Source organism: Hyposmocoma kahamanoa, unplaced genomic scaffold, assembly GCF_003589595.1.
Source record: "Hyposmocoma kahamanoa isolate Upper Pololo Valley unplaced genomic scaffold, ASM358959v1 102, whole genome shotgun sequence".
In the NCBI taxonomy this organism is placed as follows: domain Eukaryota; kingdom Metazoa; phylum Arthropoda; class Insecta; order Lepidoptera; family Cosmopterigidae; genus Hyposmocoma; species Hyposmocoma kahamanoa.
In genome coordinates, this window is record NW_020653337.1 from 16,197,605 (window position 1) to 16,223,896 (window position 26,292).

Below are 26,292 nucleotides of genomic sequence, written 5' to 3' on the forward strand. Positions count from 1 at the left end.
TTTCTATGTCGAGTGTGTTAACACGCATTGGGCCCACGTAGGAACTACAGCCCAAACCCCCTCATTAGGAAGGAGGCCTGTGTCCAGCAATGGGACTATATATACAGGGTAACTATTATTATTTATTATTATGTGCATTAGTTTCAGTGTATGAAAAAAACTAAGTATGTTTCTTAGAACCGATTATGACGATTATTTTTATTATGGGTAATATTGTGTGTCTGTAAATAGAGAATCTTAATGGCAGCAGTCCTTTACGTAAGCCCTAGTGTCTCATGCACATTTGCCTAGATTCATGGTTGACTCCATCCTTATTTAGATTTTATATTGCTTTATTACTATATTAATATACTATTATTACTATATATTAATATACTAGTCATAATTATCACTAAAACTTACTAACATCTTACTAATGTGTAAGAAGTTTTATTCTCGGTATTAATAGAGATGGTAGGTCAAATGCTTTTGAGTGATATTTTTCTATTTATTAACTACTTTATAATCAAAAGCTGTAAAGTCAGTCTGTATTGATAACTTTTTTATAAAAAAAGCCGACCTCAAAAGTTCGTGGAATTACATAAATTTGCCAAGTTTTATTGAAATCGGTTACCGGAAAGTGTGCGAAAATGGGTTCATCCCCTAATTTGTCTCCCTTAGAGGTGGACTATATTCTTGAAATTTAAATGGGGCCAATACTGACCAATACTCTTTCCACCAAAAAAAATTATAATCTTCGAAATCGGTTCCCAAATGCCATAGTAATCGAGTAGCATACATAAAAAAATACAGTCGAATTAAGTACCTCCTAAGCTAAGCTGGCGGAAAGAATAAAAAGTAATAAAAGTAAGTCAGTAAAGTAAAATCTAAATGTAACTAAACGCATTGTTGTGTCATTCATGTGACACACACACACACACACACACACGCACACACGCACACGCACACGCACGCACACGCACGCACACACACACACGCGCACACACACACACACACACACACACACACACACACACACATACACACACACACACACACACACACACACACACTTTTCTATATTGTCTCGAGTGTTTGTGGTCGTTTTTTTCCAATTTCCATAAAATAAGTGCTTTAGTTACTTACTTTAGGATCAGTATTAAGAACTACATGAAACAAATTGTGTAGTATGTGAAATTTCATAATTCTCCCATTAGCATAAAATTTATTATTATTTATTTTGCGGTACCAACAGATTTCAGTAGCAGAAGAGCTCCTTGTGAAAGAGTTCGTCCAGGGAAGTACTATCACCTTACCTATTTCTGCCACCAAACAGTAATGTGAGCATTACTGCGTTCCGGTTTAGAAGGGTAAAGGTACTGGTGATATTACAGGCACATGGGACTTGTCAACCTACGTCTCAGGGTGAAGGGGGCAATGGTAGTTCCCCTAAGATCTTTGTGATTTAAAGTTCTAAATGGCACTATAACTGTTACGGGGAGGCGTACACTTACCACCAGGCGCACCACTTGTTCGTTCCATCACTTGGTGCTATAAAAAAAAGATTTGCTCGATTTTTTGACAATTGCCTCGTGTTAATCTACAATGAATACCATGTCGATCGTCGCGTTTCCGTTATATTTACTAGATTTTGTCTGATTACTCATGTTAACCGGCAAAAAATATACTCATTTACTCATTTTGTCTCACGTCGCACCTTAAGAAGACTTTGACATTTTTCTAGCGAATTTATTTATCTTTATCGCTCAAGAAAGGTCGCTGCATCCAAATAACTTTCGACAAACTGACGTGTACACTTTACGGAAACGAGAACGAATAAAATACGGTACGGTAATTTTAGAAGGTTGTTTTATTATTAAATTACCGAGCATTTCAATCTTCGACCTTGGTGACTTGAAACGTTACTCACAGACAATCGAAACTAAAAATTTTCTTCAACTTGTTTGCATATTCCAGTCTTCAAGTTTATTGTATTGTTGACTTACTCCGAAGATTTTCTTAATAATTACAACCATTTATGTTAAAAAAATAACAACCTCAAAAGTATGCTCATCCGCTGTGTTTTTTTTATGATAATAATTGTCGGGACGAGCAAGTCAAGCGCCACGCCTGTCCATAACAGTTACAGTGCCAGTCAGAGCTTTAAATAGCAAAGATCTGAGGGGCACTGCCACTGCGGCCGTCATCCTGAGACATAACTTGACAAGTCCCATGTGCGTGTAATTTCACCGGCACCCTTAAACCTACCATGGTCTCCTCAACTTTAACTAAAACGTGTATGGAAGTCCTCGTCAAAACGAGTCACATGAGCCCAAAGACAAGGTGTCTCCTGTACAGTATATGTTCACTGTTGAGGAGTTGCTCTCATCTGTCTGCCATTTCCATAATCAGAACAGCTCTAGGTTGCCATTTTATTATTCACCGGAATTACATTCATATGCCAAGTTTCCTTGAAATCGTTTAACGGACAGTGGGTGAAATTCAATAATCGGATTCCCCTAATTTGCGACCCTTAAAGGTAGAATATGTACTTAAAATTTTAACGGGATTACTATTGACGTACCCCTTTTCCGCGCAACATACACATAAAAAATACTTTCAATTTGAGAACTTCCTACTTTTGTGAAGTCGATTTGAAAGCAACTTTAAAGATATATTATATCATTAATGACAACAAAATGGTAGTTTGTTTATGACCATGTTAATTCATGTTAATGATGGATGCTGGTGAAATTACAAAGGTACATGGAACTTGTCAATTTGTACCTTAGGATGACAGGCGCAGTGGCAGTGCGTCTGTGATCTTTGCAATTTAAAGCTCTGTGTGCACTGCAACTGTCATGAATAGGCATGTCGCTTACCACCAGTAGGGCTAGCACGCTAAGGCGCGCATATAAATACCCGTCGCTTCATATAATGAAAAAAAAAACGAGAATAATAAGTATGTCCTTTAGCTTTAGTCTCAACGGACAAATACTCTAAGCCTCAAATGATCGATCTCTGATTCATAATATCGTAAAAACCAGCAATAATCGTTTTATATTGGATAAATTACGAAACATGAAATACGGTTATCAATGATTGAACGATTAGACTAAAAAAAAAGATAACGTGATGATCGTACATCTTAATTATGCCTTTGTTTCATTACATGTTATAATAGCAAATTGTTCAGAAACCAGCAAACCGTAATACGATAGCAAACGTTTGGACACAACTGTATAGCAATTATGCAGGACCATTTATTGCAAAATACTAGCAACCTCCTACTACTATATTACTATCATCTTAGACAACAACTTTTGTTGCAGGACTTTAATTCATTCATCAGATTTTACTTTCGTACAAAAGTAAAAAATATTTAAACAGATCGCTCTGAAGATCTGGTGATAACTCTGGGCGGTTGCAAAAGAAAACACCCAGCACCAAACATCTTTTTTCTACTCCTGTACTTTAATCCGTTATAAACCATCCAGTCAGGATTTGTGTATGGTTTAAAGCACTCGAAATCTTACTCAAGTCCCTTCCATTAGTGTCGTATTTGTAGTGCTTGAAATCATATTCAGATCCTGACTTGAGCATTGAGTAGAGTTCTGGAATACGACTCTTAGTTCTGAACCAAAATTCTATTATCTATGATACTCTTTACTGAACTGAAAACAATCATTATAGTTCTGTAACTACTGTAGTGTCTGTAGTTTCAAGAAATGAACGTCGTATATCATATAATATCAAATATGACGCTACCAAAACGCTTTACCAGATTGGTTAAAATATAAGCGTTACTTGGCCAATCAAGGATACTTCTATTTCATCTCTTTAGTTTTTTCTTTTGTAGCGTTTATTTGGCTCCCGTTTGAGTTTGCTGTCGTGGATTGTTAAAATAATCCTTAAATATTGGTTGTTTCATTTTTTAAGTTACACGTAGTAAATGCATTATATGCAATCATTACATAATTACGTCTTAAAATCTCGTACCTATTACCTAGGCCACTCGACAAAGCCTTGTGGCCTAAACACGGCACTTGAATTTAAGAACCGTCATTATGCAATGATTGCGTAAAATATTGTACGCGTAAGGCGTAGCCAAAAATATGGATCTAAAAAGTGTCAGGTAGCACAACAAAAACGTAAAATTTCATTTTTGATAAATTTGTTGTTTTATTAAAAGTCATGGTAAAAAAATGCTTGTTTATGATGTAATATAGTAGTGTAGTAATATAGTCTCGCGAAGTTGTTAATATCTTTCAAATGATCTTGCTTATTGAATCAATCAAGAAAGGTATTATCAAAACATTACAAGGACAAACATATCCACACCTTAAAATGAACATTACTCCAACTTTATTTTTTGGTTGTTTTCTGTTATTTTTGTAAACAGCCGTATTTATTTACTAATATTATGCTCCTCGAATTTTGTGAAAAAAAATAAAAGAACGAAAAACAACAAAAATAAGAAACAAAACGAATTTTGTGAAAAAACAACAACAAAATAAAAACAGGTCTAAAAATTAAGTTGGCGTAGCGTTCATTGGAGGCATCGATGTAGACACACAACATAAATAATGACACCGAAGTAAATACTAGATGTTGATTGTTTTTAAACATTACATACCTACATATCAATTAGTTTCGAGTAAACAGACACAAAACCAGAGTTCCAATAAACAGATTACACACTCCCGGACACATAATTCGAACCATCGAGCATTTTTATTCTTAAAGGCCTTGAACACAAAAATATTGTTACCATTGAAGAAAAAGTATTCCCCGGTTTTACAAATTGAAATTTTCAACAAGGACTTGTGTACCAGTGTGTACCAGTTTCAAAATTGTATAAGTTAAGTTGATCAATGAAACATCGTTTAAGTTTCGGATCATATTTAATAATGAAAATGCAAAGCATGATTTGCTGTATCAATATTAAGGTTGGGCGTTTCAATGTCCGGTTCCCTGTGGCGCAGGGTTTTGTAGCTGTGATGAAAAATACACTCTTTGACATATGATTCGAGAAACCTAAACATTTCCAGAATTAAATGTTTTGAAAAATGTTGTATAGACCAAAAACGTTACTTCCACGTTTATTTTTTACTTTACAATATCAAGTGACGGGGCGAACAAGTCATGTGCCTGGTGTAAAGCTACATGCACGTCTATAACAGTTGCAGTGCGACTCAGATCTTTGAATCGCAAAGATCTAAGGAGCACTGCTACTGCACCTGTCACCCTGAGATATAAGTTGACAAGTCCCATGTGTCTGTAATTTTACCAGCACCCTTACCCTTCAGAACCGGAACGCAGTAATGCTCATATCACTGCTTGTCAAAAGTAAACCGGGAAATACTTCTCTGGACGAACTCTTTCACGACGAGCTCTACTGCAACTAAATAATGTCCTAGTTGAAAGTTTTCTGGAGTCTCGAGACTCGAGACTAATGTTTCCAGCCTCGGGAATATCGAAAATTTTGAGATTTAAGTTACTTAATTAAAAAGTATTTAAAATCTGTTGAACCAACCATCATTTTTTTTTTGTTCTAGTTACATGGACATGGCAACACTGTAGAGTGGAGTTTGATATAATTTGTGCAGATTGATGAACGGCAACAAAATCGTGCATTCTTACGTACCCACTATAAAAATTAAAAAATTACTTGTATAAATATTTGTATGTTATAATTTGAGTTAATAAAGAAATTAATTAAAATATCATGTTTTGACTGCCTATATACCAAGCCTCTAAGTATGGAAACCTACTTTGAAAGTCTCGAAAGTGTCGTTTATCCTTAGCTTATCGAGACTACGTGACTACTTGGCTCGGTATTTTTTCCGGGACGCGAAAATGCTGCAAGACTGACAGCCTTCTTATAAGCTATACATCAGGTCAATGTTACAATAATGGGTAGCCAAAACCATTAGAGCGATTACACACGGTGACTATTAGCAGCGACACAAACGCGCGTTTGTGAAATGTGCGATTACATTGCGACACTAGCGGTTTATAGGCGGTTGCATCGATGCAAACACGCAACTGCATCGATGCAGTGGCTTATGTAGAATCATTAAACGTGCATATCGGGTGTGTAAAGGTTTACTACAATAGCAACTGCGTCGCTACTGCATCAAGACTAAATCGCTGCAGACGCGGTACTAAAAGCCGCCGTGCTTAAGTCGCCGTCTTAGATAATCACCGACCAAGTTAGTAATATACGATTCATCATTAACTCTATTACAGCCTGCTGCTCAACATTTTCCTTGACAAACAAACCTTCACCTAAGTACGCTTTTGATTTTTTTAAGTATGCTAGTTTTCTCACAATGTTTTTCTTTATTGTCATTTGTCGTCTGAAAAAAAAAAGGTTTACAATCCCTGATTCTTCGCTTATGTTTTGTCTAATTCTAAAAAAACTAAGTATAACATGAAGTCAATTTTTCATAACAACAGTATGACTAACTGATTCGTGCATTGTGTATTAGTTAATCCATTCAAAACCATACACAATACCGGAGCCAAAGTCTAATACGCTCTCATAATATCTATTGTTTATATAATTGTCTTTTTTTTTTAAGTTTTTGTATTTCTTTACTAGCCAACATTAGATTCAGATCGATGGGTTCATAGTGGCAGTTGTCGCTGGCGATCTTGCACAATACTTATACATATATGAAGTTAGGGGCTGCAAGGGGCGTTTGCCGTACAAAATTATCAAATATTTTACTCGGGGTCCCAAGTCTGCTAATTTTCTTGAAACCACTGCATGGTCATTGTAATTCCATTGAGTCTCAAGTGAGATCAATTACTACAATATTTGCTAGTGTGCTAATATCTAGTTGGAATGGAAGTGTCAATGGAATGGAGTGATGGCATACTCGTACATTCATTCATACAATGACGGTCTATATTGCATTACTAAAACTACCATGGAAATTACTATAATAATAATAATATTAATAACCAGCTAACAAGCCGAGAAGAATAAAGCAAATAATAATAACAACAATAACGCACACATTCAACATAGCCCCGCACTAGGGAAACTCTGTGTCGCGGGTGCCATGGACATACACATAGACAACCACAAATTACACACAAACTCACGAGAGAAATAAATGTAGGCCATATAAATATTACTCCTGGCCCAAGAATCGAACCTGGGATCTCTGCGTGGCAGTTAGTAGAAGTGCAATCTATTCTTTTTTTTAACCGACTTCAAAAAAAGGAGGACTTCGACTGTATGTTTCTTTTTTTATGTATGTTACGCGATAACTCTGGTATTTGTTAACCGATTTGCATGATTCTTTTTGTTGGAAAGAGGGTACCTCCATAGTGGTCCCATTTAATTTTAAAGAAAATCATTCACCTCTAAGGGTGGCTATTCACGCATGAATATTTATTTTTATAAAAAGCGCCTAAATTTTATTATAAGGAGCAATTATTTTAATGGTTGATTTTACTATTCTCCAATTCAAGGCGTTTTTCTCTCTCAATGTACTTTGAGTAGTGAGAACCGATTTTTATTATCTCCTGTGTCAAGTCCCGTATAGTGACGAACTAGGGGATGAATCCGGGTTTGCGCACTTTCCGGTAACCGATTTCAATAAAACTTGGTACACGTACTTTTGAGATCGGTTTTTTTAGTACTCTGTACTGAGATTATTTATATAACACCAAGTGACGGGTTATATAACAACAAGTCGTGGTGAGCGGCACGCCTGGCCATAACAATTGCAGTGCCACTCAGACTTTAAATAGCAAAGATCTTAATCTATTGTCACAGCGCCCGTCATCCTGAGACATAAGTTGACAAGTCCCATGTGTAATGCTCACATTACTGCTTGGCGGCAGAAATAGGTAAGGTGGCAGTACTTCATTGGACGAACTCTTTCACCAGGCGTTCTATTGCCACTAAACTCGCCATTAAAGAGCGGAATACCAAAATGCAATGGCAGTTGAATAGTAGCTCGATGGCTCGCCATTGATAAGTCATTACTCTCCTACCTTTTAGCAGAATACCAAACGTATAAAATCCTGCCATAGACACACAATTGCCTCTTAACTGCCTCCGTGGCCGAACGGTTACGCAGAGGTCCCAGGTTCGATTCCCGGGCCGGGAGAAATATTTGTATGCCCTACATTTATTTCTCTCGTGGCTTTGGGTGTAATTTGTGGTTGTCTATGTGTGTGTGCCCATGGCACCCGCGACACAGGGTTTCCCTAGTGTAGGGTTATGTTGAGTGTGTGCGTTATTATAACTAAGATAGTTTAAAATCAGATTAGGTTTAAATTCGACTTCGGGCCCGGGTCGCTAGCAATAATAACGACACTGCAAAGTCATGGTAGAGCTGCAGAAAAATACTGGCGCTGTACTTTTACGCACTGCACCCGCTATCATAAAATCTGACATATTCTGTGCTACAGACACACCGATATATAGCATGTTTATTTCACGCCTGACGGCGTTCTATCTGGTATGGGTTGTAAATAACTCGTTCATAATTTATTATTAATATTTGAGTGTGATCACTTTTTTGCTTTTTGAGTTAAACATTTGTTATACACAGTGTAGAATTAACACGATTAAATTATGTCAAATGTATGGTGATAATGTATGGTTCTACTTGTGAAAGTAAATAAACAACTCCGTTAGTTGTTATTTCGTAACCAAAGGTCATAGCGCGTGTTATCCCAATACAAAAGGCAAATAATGAGATTGAGAATCGTCCTTGAATCTTAAGTTTTGGACAACATCTCTTGTTTTTGCAGGAACGCCACGGAATACAAACCGGTTCTCGTAAATTCCTAATAAATCAACTGCCTATACTGCTAAGACTTCGTAACTTACACTAATAACAAGTATTTGTAATCAAAAAATCCGTTCCGACAGACGTTAAGTTTTGTAAGTTGCGTTTTAGTTTTTATTTTGCCGTTATCAGGGTTCTGAAAGATGGAAAACTTTTTAACCGATTTGTACTCAATGACGCTAAACTAAATTAGTCTGTTTAGGTTTCGCCAATATGCACTTTAGCCGGTTTTTGTTATACGGGTATTTACAAATTTGGCTCGCTGCAAGCAATATAAACTTAACCTTAACGCATTGCAATGATTTTTTAATGTTATTGATACTCGTATTATGGTTTGCAAGGGTTCCTTTTAATACAATTAAAAACCGGAATGCAGTAATGGTCACATTACTACTTGGCAGACAAACTCTTTCACAAAGAGCTCTACTGCTATCGGAGTGGTGAATGACATGACATACGTCCGACACGTTCCAAAGCGTCTGACGCTTAGACTATTTTTTTCCATCCTCTAAGGCTTAGACTATGGAAACTAAAGGACATGTTGATACGTTGACATGTATAAATCAGACGTTATATCTATACGATGCATTTCGACGTCGAAAACATAAACATGTTATTGTCTTTGTTTAACTATTACGTGCCGTCTTAAGCCAAAAGAGATAGCATTACATTGGTCTGTGTCAAACACGGGAATCGAAAATACGTAACGTCATCTTAAATGCCAACCGTGTCCATTTCGCAGTACATGAGGTACACGATACCGTTGTCAAAGGGAAGTACATCAAATGTCAAAACAAATGTTTTTCCAAATGTACTATTGAATTATTCGCATGTATTATAATTAAACTGGACAAAAATATTGACAGTGAGAATAATTAGGTATTATTAAAAATGCGACGCTGCAGCATTAGATTTGGGTTTAGAAAAAGTGCAAATCAATCGAATGTTACATTGCACAGGCATGTGTTATTTTTTTGTCAATAAATCACACAATAGCCCAAATATTTCATATAATTAGACTTATTTAAGTAGTTCATTTATAAATCTTGCCAAATTTTGCTTTTGTTACTTTAGATAGGCAATCTAGTTTGTTATATATAGTATTTTGATGATTGTTGTTAACGATTATTTTGAGATAGTGTTGATCTTGTAAGCATACATATTATCGATATTCTGTTATAAAAACAATTCACTACGAGGTTTTTATTGTTTTATTATTATTATTTTTATTATTTCAAGTTTTCCTACAAATGAAAAAAGGAAGAAAGAATGGTTGGAAATCATAGGACTGCCGAATATAAACGTTGGATCAAAGATCATCTTCATTTATTCGCTTTATTTTGAAGAGTCAAATTTTAACAGAACGTAACTAGATTACATGACAATGCTATTCCATCATCAGGTTTATCGGTAAATAATTTTATGTCCAATTTAGATTAAACAAGACTCATTTACTAGTTATTCTCAGTTCCTGAAAACAAAATTATCCACTCGTTTCTGATTTTTCCCAATGACAACTCTAACTATTAAAACATGATAATTTTTTTAAAGCCTGCAATATAATGACATGTTAGTCCAACGTTGCCGGGTAAAGGCCAATATTAACGTATAGACAGCCTATTTGCCTTGCCTTACCATCGTTCGGTTTAATAATAATATACTACTCGAGATTAAATTATTAGACTTGTGTTTGTTTAGGCATACTTTGGTTACAGTAAACCAATGAAACAAAAAAAAAACAGTTTCAACATTCAAGCCATACATTTGCAGGTCGATAATGACTTATCGATAGATTATGGTACAACACTAAAGAAATCCGTCATTTGTAAGTTTCAAATTTTGGTTATAAGCACGTTGATTCTGCAGTTAGGGCAGCTCGTTTCTTTAATTTTTTTCCATCCTCTAAGGCCTGACGTGACGTAAGTGACAGACTCTGCTTCGTCCATACTTCTCTGTGGCTTTGTTTTGTTATTCTCAAAAATTGCTTTACTTGTTTTTATGATTCTTTCACTTTCACTGATACAAGATGATAAAAAATCGTTTGTTGATAGAAAATTATTAAGACCACTCATACGAGACAGGCACAATTGACGAACAATGTGTAATAATTGATGAAGAAATAAACATTATTGTTCTTTGATTTACCAGTTAATTTAACGAATATCAGTAAAAATCAATAAATATCATTGTTGTAAAATGAATGAATATTAAACAGTTCATTATCTACAAGTACCCGGTGTTACAAACCAGTTCCAAGCCCTGATTAATACTGTACTTAAGTATTTGTTACACAGCAAGTTATTTTAAGATTCTAAAGTAATATTTTGGATTGGACAATTTTGTGAAGGACAATTATTATTAGTTCGGAGCTATATTTACTTTATACAACTGCCGATAGTAGATAGAATTGTTATTTATTACATTTAAGTAATCAAGTTATTTCTGAAGATCGAAACAGGTAACAGAGTTAGAAGTTTAAGCTTGTCCAAAATGTAATACGCATTGTATTGTAAACTCTTAAATCGGTAAAAGTATATTTTTACTTGTAGGACGTATAAGATCATTGCAGGGGAGTGACCGCAGATCTGCAAAACGAGTCTGGTTTTCAAAGTCATAGACGTGAACTCAATGTCAAATTTCAACACCGGCGAAGCGGTCTTGTTATGATTGACTGATTAGTGAAATAATCTATCGTGAACTCTGACAGACACCAAATTACTACACACCGAATTATTTTGTAATTGTAGAGCACTGCTTATAGCGCCGTCAGGTCAAAAAGGTAAGAAATAATTAAGAAACGCAGAACATATTATACTTAAACTGAAAAGTGATTCGTGTGAAAAATGAAACTCGTTGTACGATAACTTTTTAATTCCACATATAAACAAGCAGTGGAATGAAAGATAGAGATAGCTTAAGGCTAATCACCGGAGGAGAAGCGGGAAAAACTGTTATGCTAGATAAAATGGTCTAATGGTGTTTAACGTTGTTTAATGTATGTTTAACAGTAAATAACGGTTTTACAAAAAATTTACGATACACTTAAGGATATTTTGTAAGGAATGTACTAAATCGTTACACTATAGGACGTACATTATTCGATCATATAACCTCCGGAAAACAGGCTAAAATAAAAGTTGAAAACGAATGACTTAAGAATAAAATATCGAACTTGCCACGAAATTTAGATATTTCTCTTTAAGTACTACAGAGAACCTACTAAATTTCGTATTTCACCTGAAGTCCTATAGTTATTAAGTTCACATTTCGTACCCGTCATAGTGGAGTTACATCAAAAACGTTTATTGCTCCATTAGATACAGAAAAATATGACCCACAACCTCTCCAATTCTTGTAATTCTATCTACAATATTAGTCGACGTAACTCCACTTCTCCAATTCTTCCATGAGCTAAAAATTGCTCAACGGTTCAAGTCCGCGTCTCGCGCCGCCCGCTGTCCCGTCAGTCGCCATCAAGCGCTTGTCAACGGCGGATTTGTGTCAAATTTTCTCCTTCTTTTCTTATTTGATTCCCACACCTCACCTCTGAAATCCAGGCTCGCGTCCACATACCTCGTCTTAATATAATATAACACTGTCTTTCTCTAAAAACTAATGCTATTTCAAAACGTGTGACTAAACCTCAATATCGCAAAAATGCATCAAGTATATAATCAGAAATAGAGACGAAATGTCACTTAATTTGTTTGAAATCTATTCTGCCATATCATTACGCTGACAACTGCGCTCCGATTGGTCAGCGAATTCATTCAAAAATTATTCGAAACAATTGACGGGAGTCGTCAATTGTTTCACTTCAAATGGATCAGTTTCACTTGAGTTTTGTTATAATGAAAGAAAATTGAAAATTTACATAATTTAACATTTAATTACCGATGAAATGTGATTCCGATTGTTTTGTAATTAGATGTTTTGCTGCTTTGTCCCACACCACCGAATGGAACAGCCCCCCATAGTTAGATATATTATCTTTATTACAATAAATACACAATAATTTTGGAATATAGGTACGGAGACGAACACACGGCTCACTTGTTGGCGCTGTACTATTTCAACTTTCTAATTAGTGATTTCAGCGCAAACGAGAGTTGATATTTAAAAGTGATATCAGTGCGATCTGACTGAAGTGTTGCCAGGGATGGATGACCCTTATTTCGTCTCTATTTCTGGTTATATACTCGACGCACAAAATTCAGTTTTGACAAAAAATTATGCCTGGTTTTCATAGCCACAGTTTTTATTTAATTTTTAGTTTAAGTAGATCTATATTACGTTTTGAGTTTCTTAATTATTCGTTTATATTTTTAAGCCGACGGCTCTGTTACCAATGTTCAGTAACTAGATTTGACACCCTCAACACTCGTAAAGTTATGATGTTAAAGCACACACTCATAGCCCCGCACAAGGGAAACCCTGTATCGCGGTTGCGGATCACGAACACACCATAAATAGACAAACACAAATTACACTCAAATTCACGAGAGAAATAAATGTAGGCCATACACATATTTCTCCCGGCTGGAAATCTAATCCAGGACCTCTGGCTGGCAGTCCAGTATGGCAACCGTTCTACGACAGAAACAGTTAAAATATAAATAACGACAGGGCATCGTCGGTACAAAAATTTGTAATTTACGATGTAAAATTACGATCAATAACTGAGATTACGCCCCAGTAACGCCCCAAAAAAAAAAGTATTGTAAATTCTTTCGGTGGCTAGTTCCTTCTATCACTAATGTGAAATGTATTTATTCCACGAAAAGACGCGACATAATAATCGGTACCGACCGCCTTATGTAGAATTTACCTATGCCTGTCAGGTTTCACATTACACGGGTTTGTTACAATATCTTGATCGTAAGTTTATATCTCTTAGTTAAGCGAAACTCGTAATTCTGCAGTTCCGTTAAATATGCAAAGTGTGACCTTTCAACTTCAAACTAGTTGTGAAGGTGATATTTTATGAATTATGGACTAAAACTCCATCTAAAAACTTGAAATGAACAACTGCCTCAGTGGCTGAACGGTTACAATACTGGACTGTCACGCAGAGGTCCCGGGTTGGATTCTCGGACCGGGAGATATATTTTCATGGTCTACATTTATTTGTCTCCGAGTTTAGATGTAATTTGTGGTTGTCTATATGTGTGTCCATAACTCCCGCTAACAGGGTTTCCCTAGTGCGGGGCTATGAGAGTGTGCGTTATTAATATTATTTTCTTTCTTTTATAATTTGATTTCTGGCTAAGTTGTTCAGGGTTACGAAAAATGTAATGTAATGTAACAAAAATGTTAACCTTTTGAGCGCCCGTGTACATTTAAAACGTACAGGTCATAATGTTTACACTTAGACAATTATTATTCCAATGATCATAAAAACACCCAGTGGACATTATGTACATTATAATGAAAATATCGTTACAAATGTAGTGCTATATATTCTATGTGACTATAGGATATTAAAAAAACACGTTTTCATACAAAACTTAGGGTATACTTACTTGCTTTGGTCTGAAGCAATTATACTTAATACATTTTTACATAATAATTTGATTACTACCCACCTGCCAGTTCTGTGCATGGCAACATTTAAAACTTAAAAGCAAATTAACTGAAGCAGCCATAGCCATTAGATATATAAAAAAAGAAAGTAATCACCCCAAATGTTTTATAAACCCCAACCCCGTGACATGCCCACACTCCTCCAGACTCCCACAGTTCGTACCAATACAAATGCGAGAGCAGAACACCAGTTAGTCAAGTATGTACAGTTTCAGAGAAAAAAAAATTGGAAATGGGGTAATTTTCGTCCGGAGAAACACAAAAAAAAATTGTATTTTGGTGGGTCTTAGGAGATTAAATAATATTGGCTGTTGAAACTTCGCTTCGGCCGGTAATGAGAGTAACAATGTGTAGTCCGGTTACAGTACAGAAGTGGCAGACGATTCTGAACTATGACAGATCGATCAGGTTATCTGTGATATGATTTTTTTTATAATAACAAGTAACGGGACGAAAAAGTCGTGTACCTTGTGGCAAGCGATACGCTTGTCCGTAGTAGTTGTAGTGCCACTCCGAACTTTTAGGGTCGTATTCCAGAACTCTACTCAGTGCTCAAGTTAGGACTTGAGCAGACTTGAGTATGATTTCAAGCACTGGAAATACGACCCTAATGGCAAGACCTTGAGTGTGATATTCAGTGCTCACTGCAATACTCAAGTCCTGACTTGAGTATTGAGTAGAGTTTTGGAATACGATCCTAAATCGCAAATATCTGAGGGGTACTGCCACTGCGCCCGTCACCCTGAGACATGACATATTATATTGATAAGTCCCATGTGCCCGTAATTTGACGCTAGCGTCTATGCAATGTTGTCAGCATGGTAATTATAGACAATTTTATTATCATTTTTCGATATAATATGAATCCCTTTTGAATGCCATATGATGAAGTAAAGTGTCCCACATCATGGTTTTCCTAAAGAACAGGTTCTTATAGTCTTCAAAAAGTTGCGTAGTTGGCCCCTCTTGTATGGAAATATGCGCGATTTAGAGGCCGCGTTATTATGAAACTTTATAATTTACTTGAAGACAATCAAGCGTCAATACTAGACATAAGAGTTTTTATGTAAAAATGGGGATTCATCATTGAAGGAATTATTATTATTAATCATAGGAGGAATTGGGGTACCTAATTAGTTATGCCCAAACATTTTGGTTTTTTTTTATTATATTCACACTGACACTTTGCAATTGGCCGCTGATGGCCTTGACTACGCCACCGGACTACAGGGTGAGCAGAAGGCTCTTAACCTGTTAAACCTTAAGTAGCGGGCCTGAGGACGCCCGAATGGGCACGGACCTCGGTTCAAGGCGCTACAGGAGATTTCCGCCAAAAGAGAAGGTGTAGATGTAGGTGAAGGCTCTACATCCTCGTAATTATGGCGTAGGTAGTAAAAAACAAACAAATTTGTCATTGCAATGACTAAAACTGAGAGCAAATTATACAATTTTCTACCACTTTTTTTATCGCCAATATGTGATCAGCATAGGTAATCAAATACAACCGAATTATCTACCACCTTATTTTTTAAATAATCGATTAACTATGTTGCTATATTCTCACGTTCTAAACTTAAATGGTAAAATAATTTACCACAAAACAAAACAATGATGATCTATTTAAAAAAAGGGTAAGTTTAAGCCATTGTCATTCTTGTAACATTATGGTAAATGCAATAAAGAATTGAATTGAAAAAAGAATGCAATGGATTTGCCATCTACGACCCTGAATTACTAAGGAACCAGTGTAATATTTTAAAGAAAGGGCTATGAGACTCACGTATGTTTGTACACGCCAGCATCTTATGGGAGTTAAGGTGAGCGCCACCTATATTTTTCTAAATTATTTTTGTTATGGATTATCCTTCAGAACCTTAAGTTCACTGCTTTATAATACTGAGCTCCTTGACTCGTTATTAAATTTTTATTTGATTACGAGATATAGAACGCGAACGGAACTGTTAAATAGGGGTCAATTTTTAAAAACAAACTTTTATAATTACCGTTTCATTTTGATTCCGCTCTAAATACTTACTGCACATGAGACCAAATAATGTTACGACATTATTCACTTTTACTCACTCAAAATTTTTATTTAACTTTACTCACTCAAAAATAATGGAATTTAGAAAACACGATTTCTAAGTTCAAAAAATTACCGAATGGAACCAATTATTATATATAAATAAAAATAATCCCATTATGTGCAATGAAATTCATTATTTTATTTAAAATTTTCTAATCGTGTTTTTTCAATTCCATCATTTCAGAGTTACAACAGTATTTGGTTTCATGCGATCTACTAAAATTTAATTTTAAAGTTTCCCAAGACACTTATACAATATTGCAAACATTAATAAAGACGAAAAAATAGTCATTATATCACGAAGATAAAACGAGTTGATAAAGTGCCTGTCGTTCTTTTGATTTAGCAACAATAAACGTGTAAGATATTATGACGTAATGTACATATGCGACGATTGTTAGTAATCTTTAGCCATGCACAAAAAACATATACTCTATTATATTCGCTGTTTTTTTTAAAGAGGCAATGACTTAATAGCAGTAGAGTCCTTGTTAAAGAGTTCGTACAGAAAAGTGTGGCCACCTTACCTATTTCTGCCGCCAAACATTAATGTGAGCATTACTGCGTTCCGGCTTTGAAGGGTAAGTAAGAGTGCTGGTGAAATTACATGCATATGGGTCCCTTGGGGCGCGTTCCCATTATGTCGTAACGTTTTATTTATCGTTAGACGACAGTCGCGTCTAGCCTGTTCCCATATCACGACAATCTGTCGTGACTGTGACGTGGACGTTTATTTTATTACTGAACGACTGTCGTGCCTAGCCTGTTCCCAATAGATCGTGACGATAATTTTTCGGTTTTCGGTTATCTATCGTTACATTTTTATCGTGACGTTTTATTTATCGTCAAACGAGTGTCGTTCTAGCTCTTTCCATTATCACGGCAGTCTGTTGACGTAACGTTAAAAAAATCGGCAAGTGTGAACGGCAGTTAATCGAGTTGTTCTATGTGTGAACAACTTCATTTAAATATACAATTCACGACACTTTAAACTACACGACTATCTGTCTTCACGACATAATGGGAACGCGGCCTTAGGTATTTGCGATTTAAAGCTCTTGCCACCACGCGTGCGACTTGTTTATCCCATCACGTGGTATCAAAAAAAAACAATAACAAAAAAGTAATTAATATTAACAAATATAGTAAGGAAAAATTTATCATAGTTATATCGTAATTGATACGGCCTTATTGTTAGGTAGATAAGAAAACATTTTAATGCGCGTCTTCTTGACGGCCTACCTTCCCACACATTAAACAAATTTACTAATTCAACTTTTATAAAAGCAAAATAAAAGCTTCACAGTATGGATTATGGACCTATAATGATATCTTTTCTGTGTTCAAGCCAATGCTTCTTCATTAAAGTTTTAATTGAAACCTTAACTAATCTTCACCTCGGAGTAAGTTATAAATAATATTCCCATAAAAGGAATGCAAAATCGCAACGAATAATATTACTTAGGCAACCGTCTACAAAGCTATTACATAAAGACAATTTACATTCCTTTATAAGTTGAAGACATATTCTCATGAATACAATCATTTTCATTCTCATTTACTTTGATAGGCGGGGGCAAAAACATATAACTAATCACAATGTTTGTTTGATGGGAACTGATAGTAGAAATATTGTAAACTAAAAAAGAAACTTCTAACAACTAGAATGCTAATCAAGTTCTTAGGTTCTAATAATAGTTATATATTAAATTCGTGGTGACATATGTCAGACAAACACACCAATCGCCTGATTCTAGCTAGGGAATAGGAAAATACCAGAGCAACGGAAATTACTCTGGAGCACTTTCCAAAACACCCAGACCAGAACCAATTTAGAAAAGTTTCATTTCCCAAATTGGTTTTACCGGGAATCGAACCCGAGACCGAAGGTCCTCTTCCAGCGCCGACAATGTTAACCGTTACGTCAAGGAGGTCGTCGACATTGAAATACTAATTTTTCGGGTCGAGTATCGCGTTTATTTGGTTTTACAAACTGACTGGAGCTGTGAGTCCAAAAAACCCGAAACATTGCCGTTAGTTTATTTAAAAAGCAATTATAGGCAATTTAAAAATCCGAAAATATAATTTCTATAGTAATACGCCAGTATTTCCAATAATCAACTGTAGGTAAAATACCGCAAAAAAACTTTTCAAGAAAGTTTACAGATATTGCCATATCAACGTTTCAAAACAGCTGTTACAAAACACATGTTGCTTAAAAACAACTTTAACAGACAGGTAAACAAACAAAAGCTGCAAAATAATTACTTTCCCTCGGGCAAATGAACCTTTTGTTTGGGTCTTTCTTGGCAGTTTTTACTCGGGTTTCCGCGTTTCGTGCACGGAAATTACAAGGTTGTTGCGGTAGTTACACGCAGGTGGTATGTATAAATATTGAATTGAAGGAGTATAAACTCCTTCAATGTTATTAGTGCACTAATAGTATGTTAGTGGATGCGACACTGGCGGACCACGTGCGTTGTATTCGTATATAATATGCATATGTTACTGGCCACCACAAGGTCAATTCGCCGCTCACTAGATGCGTTGGAGCACGACATAAAGTATCTATTCAACGTCAAATGTATCTATGAACTTTATAACTGATTGTTAAATAACATAAAGGCTGGTCGGTTACTTGCAGTATTGCCAGGGCCCTTGAGCTGGAAATTATATTTCGTTACCTACCTAAAAAGTTACATTTTGTCTGCAAAATTAGAAGTTACATTTCACAATTTCCTTTTTTAACCGACTTTAAAAAAAGGAAGAATTCTCAATTCGACTGTAGTTTTTGTATGTATATTACGCGATAACTTTGCATTTGTGAACCGATTTCGATGATTCTTTTTTTGGTGTTAAAAAGTTAACTCAATATTGGTTCCATTTAATTTTATAATTTTGTTGTTTAGCCTAAATCCTAAAAATAAAAAAGTACACTAAAAATATAACCAGTAATTTATTGATTTTATTTTATTTGCGCCATCTCTGGGTTACTTTTTGTCTAATTTAGGTGAGTTCGTAAGCAATTTAGGATTTACAATAAAAAATCTCAATGTTACGAAAACCTCAAAAGTTACGAAATTAGCCTTAAAACAAAAGTGTCTTATTACATACTACGCGAGAATATCAAAAGTTACGAAAAACGAAGAAATTTAACCATTTGGCAACACTGGTTACTTGTGTTACTGGTGTTTAAAACACTGGCATTAGTCCAGTCGTTAGTACAACATCTATATTTTTAATTTCATAACAAAATGTAGGACCTTTGAGCCTTATAAAAAAAATGAGAATACAAACTTTTTTTCAGATCTAAATCACTTATAGATGACTAACGTGCACGCCATGACAATAGGTGATCCTATATAGTAAAGAACCCGAAACGTTTGGTTGGTTTAAAAAAACAAATATTCGCGAATTACTCGTAGAACTGAAAAATAGTTTCATTTTCTATGTGTAACATACACGAAAACCTAAGAACTCAAAATAGAGAAAATTATTCAAAATAATACAATAGAAAACAACCCTTTAAGTGATACTACTCACAAATGTTCCTTCTGTGATTTCTATACATATATCCACAATTAAAGTATTCTGAGTCTTTGTTTAAAGTTGAAGCTAATCTTTATGAAGGCTACACGTAAATAAAAACTATTAAATTATTATCTACCCGGAAAATGATATTTGAACAGTTTTCGAAGACTTCGCATTCTAAATGCAAAATAAACTCATGATTCACTATTCATGAAAAAAAAGAATTTCATTGAGTCACTCATCAATTTTCCTCTTCATTAAAAGCGATTTTAGTAGTTTTTTAAATAAATATTATCTCATTGTGTGCTATTCTATATATACAAATATTAACATATTTATATATATTGGCCTTCAATTTGCAATCTTAATAAAAATGTGTTCAAATCGACTGGTTCTAAATCGTCACTAAAGTAATTCTTTATTGCATGCCGGTAACATTCCATATGTTAACTCTTTGTTTTGTACAAACACAACGTATTTCCAGTAAAGGCACTGCTAAATTTATGTTGTAAATATGATATTTTTATTTTGATAATATACAGGTAAGGCACAATAAAAGCTTAAATACTAGAAAGTAAAAGTAGGATTTTTAAATTATATGAATAAAATGGGGTCCCCGCGGCAAGGTGCCCAAGATGTTGGCAGCGTTCCCCCTTTATATGGCTATGCTAATGCGTTGGGCAAGGTAGCCGTAACCCGGCCCTTGGGTTTTCCAGACTGTCTATTAATTTTTTCAAAAAAATTTGTACAGATGTAGGGCACTGGAACCCCACGGGCCAAGGGTTTCGACTCCGAATGCAGTTAATAAGTAGTTGGAGCCGAGATCCTGGTACTTATTACTTTCTATTCTTGTTATAAGTTGCAAAACTACCTACACATACAGTATTGTCTTAAAATGGCTACGCCGTAATTCTGGTCGCAAGTTTTCTCATCCTCATCACCAACTCCTAAACGTCCTACCGCTAGCAACGGTACTAAGAAAACGATTCAGGGCCATATTTCACCACAGATTTCATGTTTTTTTATGATACCAAGTAATTGCACGAACAAGTCGTGTCTGGTGGTAAGTGACACGCCTGTCCATAATAGTTTCATTGTCACTCAGAACTTTAAATCTTAAAGATCTGAGGGACACTGCCATTGCGCTTGTCATCCTGAGACAAAAGTTGCCAAGTCCCACGTGCCTGTAATTTCACTAACGCCCCTACTTTTCAACACCTAGGGGTGTTCAAATCCGGAACAGTAACGCCAGCATTACCGCTTGGCGGCAGAAATAGGTAAGGTGGCAGTACGTCTCTGGACGAACTCTTTCACAAGGAGCTCTACTGCTACTAAAAATCTTATTGAAGTTAAAAATTTACTTCGACCGTTCGAAGCTTTCCCCGTGTTTTAAGTTTCTATAATTAAAGCAAGTAATATGAAATCTGTACTATACTTAGTAATACGTAATTTACGTAATTCAAATAATACGCTTTGTCAAGACTAACAATGTGAATAGGCAACGTTAAGCAATTTTACATCAAGCTTCTCTCAAAATCTACTGCGCAAGATTAGTCAACTTATCATTATCGTTAAGTAGCATTTTAAGTAGGTCGCTGAATGTCTCAGGATCTGCGTATACGCATCTAACGTTACTCAAGATACGATCGAGAACATTTTGCCTCGATTTTCCCAACATCTGTACCGTATTTATAATTGATATAATGTAATTTGCGAACGTAATTTATGAAAATAAATGTTTGCCATAAGTAGGTAGACACACAAATAGCGATCTCTACATTGCAAAAAAACTAAACCATTTTATGTCACCACTGTAAATAATAATGGATGAATCTGTTATCAAACAAAGGCCGAAACTATTAGATCACTCGACTAATTACGTACCTTCAGACAGATATATAACAAATTTATGTCGACAAAAGACCAATTTATAAAATCTAAATTGTTGTAAATCTGCACACATACTATTACTAGAACATATTAAGATAAAAGTTTATTACCTTAAATTATTGGCAAAGAGGCTCGTGTGTTGCGCGCGCTCGAGACTGCAGCACGATTCATACTGCGCGTGGTTGCCCTCGACTCGTGCGCCCGCGCAGCCGGTCATCGCGACTCGATCGGCGGCGCGGCGGCGGCGGCGCGCATCGCGATGCTGCAGTCCTGTCAGTCTTGATATTGAACTTTAAGGCATTGTATTTGCATGAAAAGGTTAAATCGAAATAGCTCAACCTTACTACGAAACTTGAAATAAGAAGTGTAATTATCTAGTATATCTGTAGGACGTAATATATTGTAAACAACAACATCTAGAGGAAATCTCTATTAACGGATGAGGTTATAAAATCTAGAAACCTTGCGTAAAAAGCAAAGTGACATGCTCCAACGCCGATTCGGGTAACTGTGGTGAACTCTGCAATTGTCTAAAACCTGTTGCGGCAAACCATAGGGTCTGCCTGTCTCACAAGGGTACGTATAGTCGTCTTAGAGTGAATACCTCGTATGTGATTTTTATGTAATATTTCAGGACAAAGATAAAAGTGATGTAAAATGTAATAAACGCAATATTTTTTGTAGTAGCATTTTAATTAGTTAAATTATACTTCTATCAGATACTACATTACTTTAATAATACGTTTGTGCAAGAAATTTAAAGTTTTTTTAACAAAATGTGACAACGCATTTGCGAGGTTTCCACTCTCAGGCGACGATATAGATAGTCCCTCTCCTTACTAAATAGCAGTGTTCGAAGTGATAATTATCATGATCTTGTAAATATACATTGGTAATATCTTGATATTCATAAAAGAATTGAAACAACAAAATGTCGTGCCCCGTGTTTATACCAGACACTTATTTAGTAGCAGTAAAGCTCTTTGTGAAAGAGTTCGTCCAGGGAAGTACACATTTCTGCCGCCAAGCAATAATGTCACAGTACTTTACTGTGTTCTGGTTTTGAAGGGTACGAGTGCTGATGAAATTACAGGCACATGACTTATGTCTCAAGACTTGTCAACTTATGTCTCAAGGTGACGGGTGCAATGGCAGTGCGCCTTAGATCTGTGCGATTCAAATAGCTGAGTGGCACTGCAACTGTTATGGGCAGGCGTGTAGCTTACCATTAAGCACAACACTTGTTCGTCCCGTCACACGAAATTATAAAAAAAATCTGAACGTGTCAAATATTAATCTGAAAAATTCACAAAAATTGTTTTCCTAAAGATTTTCTTGGTGTTTATTTAGTTTTCTCACTGTTTGTATTTTTTTGTCAAATATTAAAGAGGCAATGAATCAAGCATGAATAATTATCATGATAAATATCTTCGTAATTTTGGACCCTGCTAAATATCGTATCTGGCTTTTTGTCATAACTACTGTTGGGTAACTTTCCAAAAAATTTAAAATTGTCGATATTATTCCGGAAAAACTCTGAAAAATTGGATAAAATTGTAAAAATTTTAAAAATAATTTATAAATTTCTAATTAATTCGAAGGCTCATATTATATTCGTAGAAATATCTACGTACTTAATATGAATCTCGATTAAAAATATCTTTTGAAGTTTTATTTAGCGTGAATTATAAAATAAAAATGTATAGCTGAAAGCAAGTTAGAGGAAAACGAGATTTAAAATGATTGGACTAAAGCGAAAAAAGAGAAATAAAGGAAAAAATCTTAATAATGGCTCCATCATTTTTGTTCAGTATCTTCAACTTTTGACAGGTGTCAACTGTCAAATGTGGAAAAATACAAGAAAAATATTCATAAAAATATTTATTTTCTTTGAGATCGTCCTATGTCTACCTTTTTGGAAATTGAATTGAATATACCTACTCATTGATAGGACGAGTTCGACATGTGCTTTTTACGACAGCTAGTCACGAGGAACAATATATGAATAGAAATATAAGTCCGCATTTAATGAAAGTTTATTGACTAAGTACTTGGCATAACAACATTCGCAGTCGACATGACATATACAGGGAATTACAACTCTTTTCTTAGTATCTTTTGACGTTTTCTTAACGAGCTTATACAATCGTCAGTACATCGTTGATCATCATCCACATCTTTGCCTGTAATCTTTTTTTTTAATCTATGTCGGAAAATTCTTTATCACTAGCTTGGAATTACGAAAGTTTCAAAATGGCCACCGTAAAAAAAATAACGATTTCCCGCGAAAAAATTTCAGAAAATTAAAGCATTGAAGAAACATTACAATCTAAGACCTGACAGAATGGCTAATTAGACGCCTCAGCCTGTTGCAAAGGATGAAAAATTTTACTACTGCTTGAAATTGAGTGGAGAATGTGAGAGTTTTAAATATATAAAAAAAATTACATAATACTCGTATATAGATATTGTTTCCGCCCAACTTATCGAAATTTTATGATAGCAGATCTGTAATTTTTACAAGTAAATGACGTTAATAAATGAGTTGCTGATAATTATTACCGGTTTGCCTCCATAAAATTTTTTAACCACACATGAACAGTAAGTGAATTCAAGAAACATTTCCAAGGAAATACTTAATTGTGCTCTTATTGTTAAGTCATTATAATAATGTCACAAGGACAAGACTGTTGATTGACTTTCCCAACTTCCTGTATTTTAAGGAAACAAAATCACATTTGAAAATTTTCACTACAAAGCCATCTATAGAAAATATTTTGAACTTCATACACTTTCAGCTTTGAAGTTTGAACCAACGAAAGACATGTAATTGACAAGATAGTTACGCTACTCCTCTACAGATGGCGCTTTAAATAATTTATTAATCTTAGAACTTGTCAGTCACTAGTTCGCTAACAGATGTCACACAGCAATAAATTTATGCTCCATGAACAGCTTATCATTTTATATTATATCGTTGGTGTTTTGTAGAAAGGGCGGAAGCAATATTTAGATTTTTTCAGTGGGAAAATGTTGTCGGGTTTTAACGACAGTTTTAAAATATTTATGTGCAGTTTTATAATTCATTTTAAAACTTAAACTTAATTAAAACCAAAATTGATTTTAAAATAGGACGCAAATATTTTAAAACAGACACAGCATCCCTGAAAAATCGACGAAATATCGCTAACACCGACAATATTTATATATTATATATGTATAAATATTGTCGTATACAATGTTTTCTTTATTTCTTGTCATCAGCAACTTGCACTAAAATTGCAATACGAGATTGAAAAATATTCGTCAAGTCAACCGTACTATAAAAATTATCATATTGTTTACCGTAAGTTGGTTTAATTTCAATGTATCAATTATACTTTTTAAAATGCACTATAATGCTAAGCAAATGTTGTTGTCATCCTCGGCCTTCTAAGTCAATGCCAATTGATTTTTTTAAATACTAATGTAGTGGTGAATTCGTTTTAACGTTAATACGCATGTCATGGGCTTACATTAACATGATAGATACTATACATATAAATAATCAAATGAAAAATTGGCTAACAAAGGATTTCATTTAAAAAAACATAATAATATTATAGGTAGGTATGTAAAAAAAAAACAAAGTGTTGGCTCATAGAAAAATATTCCATTTTTAAGAATTAATATTTTTCAGAAAAGTAAATATATTTCCGAATATTTTTCGTATATTTTTTCACATTTGACATTTGACACCTGTTGACAGAAGTTGAAAACTAATGATTTTTGAAGAAGCTAATGATTTTTCTCCCTGTTGTCCAATAATTTTAAATCTAAACAAGATTATTTTATAATTAACGCTAAATAAAACCCAAAAACGATAGACGTAGAACTTAAGCCTTCGAATTATATTTTTCCAATTTTCCAAAATTTTGGTGGAAAAATTTCCACTATTTTTGAAATTTTTTGAAATACCTAGTAGCTGTTACAATAATTATTATTGTTTCCTCATCGCGTATCTAACCCTCGTGATTCGGACATTGCTAATCTTGGATTGCAACAATGAAATTACAATGTTATCGTCATTTCTTAACGGCTTTCTTTCTTAATTGATGCAAGTCGCGTCTCGAGCCCTTCGAGATAATAATATAAATGTATCAATCATATCGGCAACAGGCACGTATGGATGCGCGGGAGAAGTTCCGCAAACTCTCATTCATCGCCAGTCTTGTTCCAACCACGCGCGGTGACGCTCGCTTCACCACTATTTATTCCAACAAAACGGGATCATGAGATAAACTGTATTCATAATTCGTAAAACTAGAAACTTTTGACTGCTGGCAACAGTTACACTTAGTTTTGAACTAAAAAACTGAGTTAGTAAACTTTGTATAGGTTATCAAAAAAGTTTTGTTTGTGCCA

General features: G+C 34.9%; 1 protein-coding gene across 1 annotated transcript in view; it reads right to left on the bottom strand.

Moving 5' to 3' along the window:
* Positions 1-22,112, bottom strand: part of LOC113233183 (alpha-tocopherol transfer protein-like) — a 46,308-nt gene extending 24,196 nt beyond the window's left edge. The window contains exon 1 of the mRNA XM_026468208.1: positions 21,999-22,112. The gene's annotated coding sequence lies outside the window, so the exon portion shown is untranslated. The remainder of the gene's footprint in view (positions 1-21,998) is intronic.
* Positions 22,113-26,292: the final 4,180 nt, after the last annotated feature.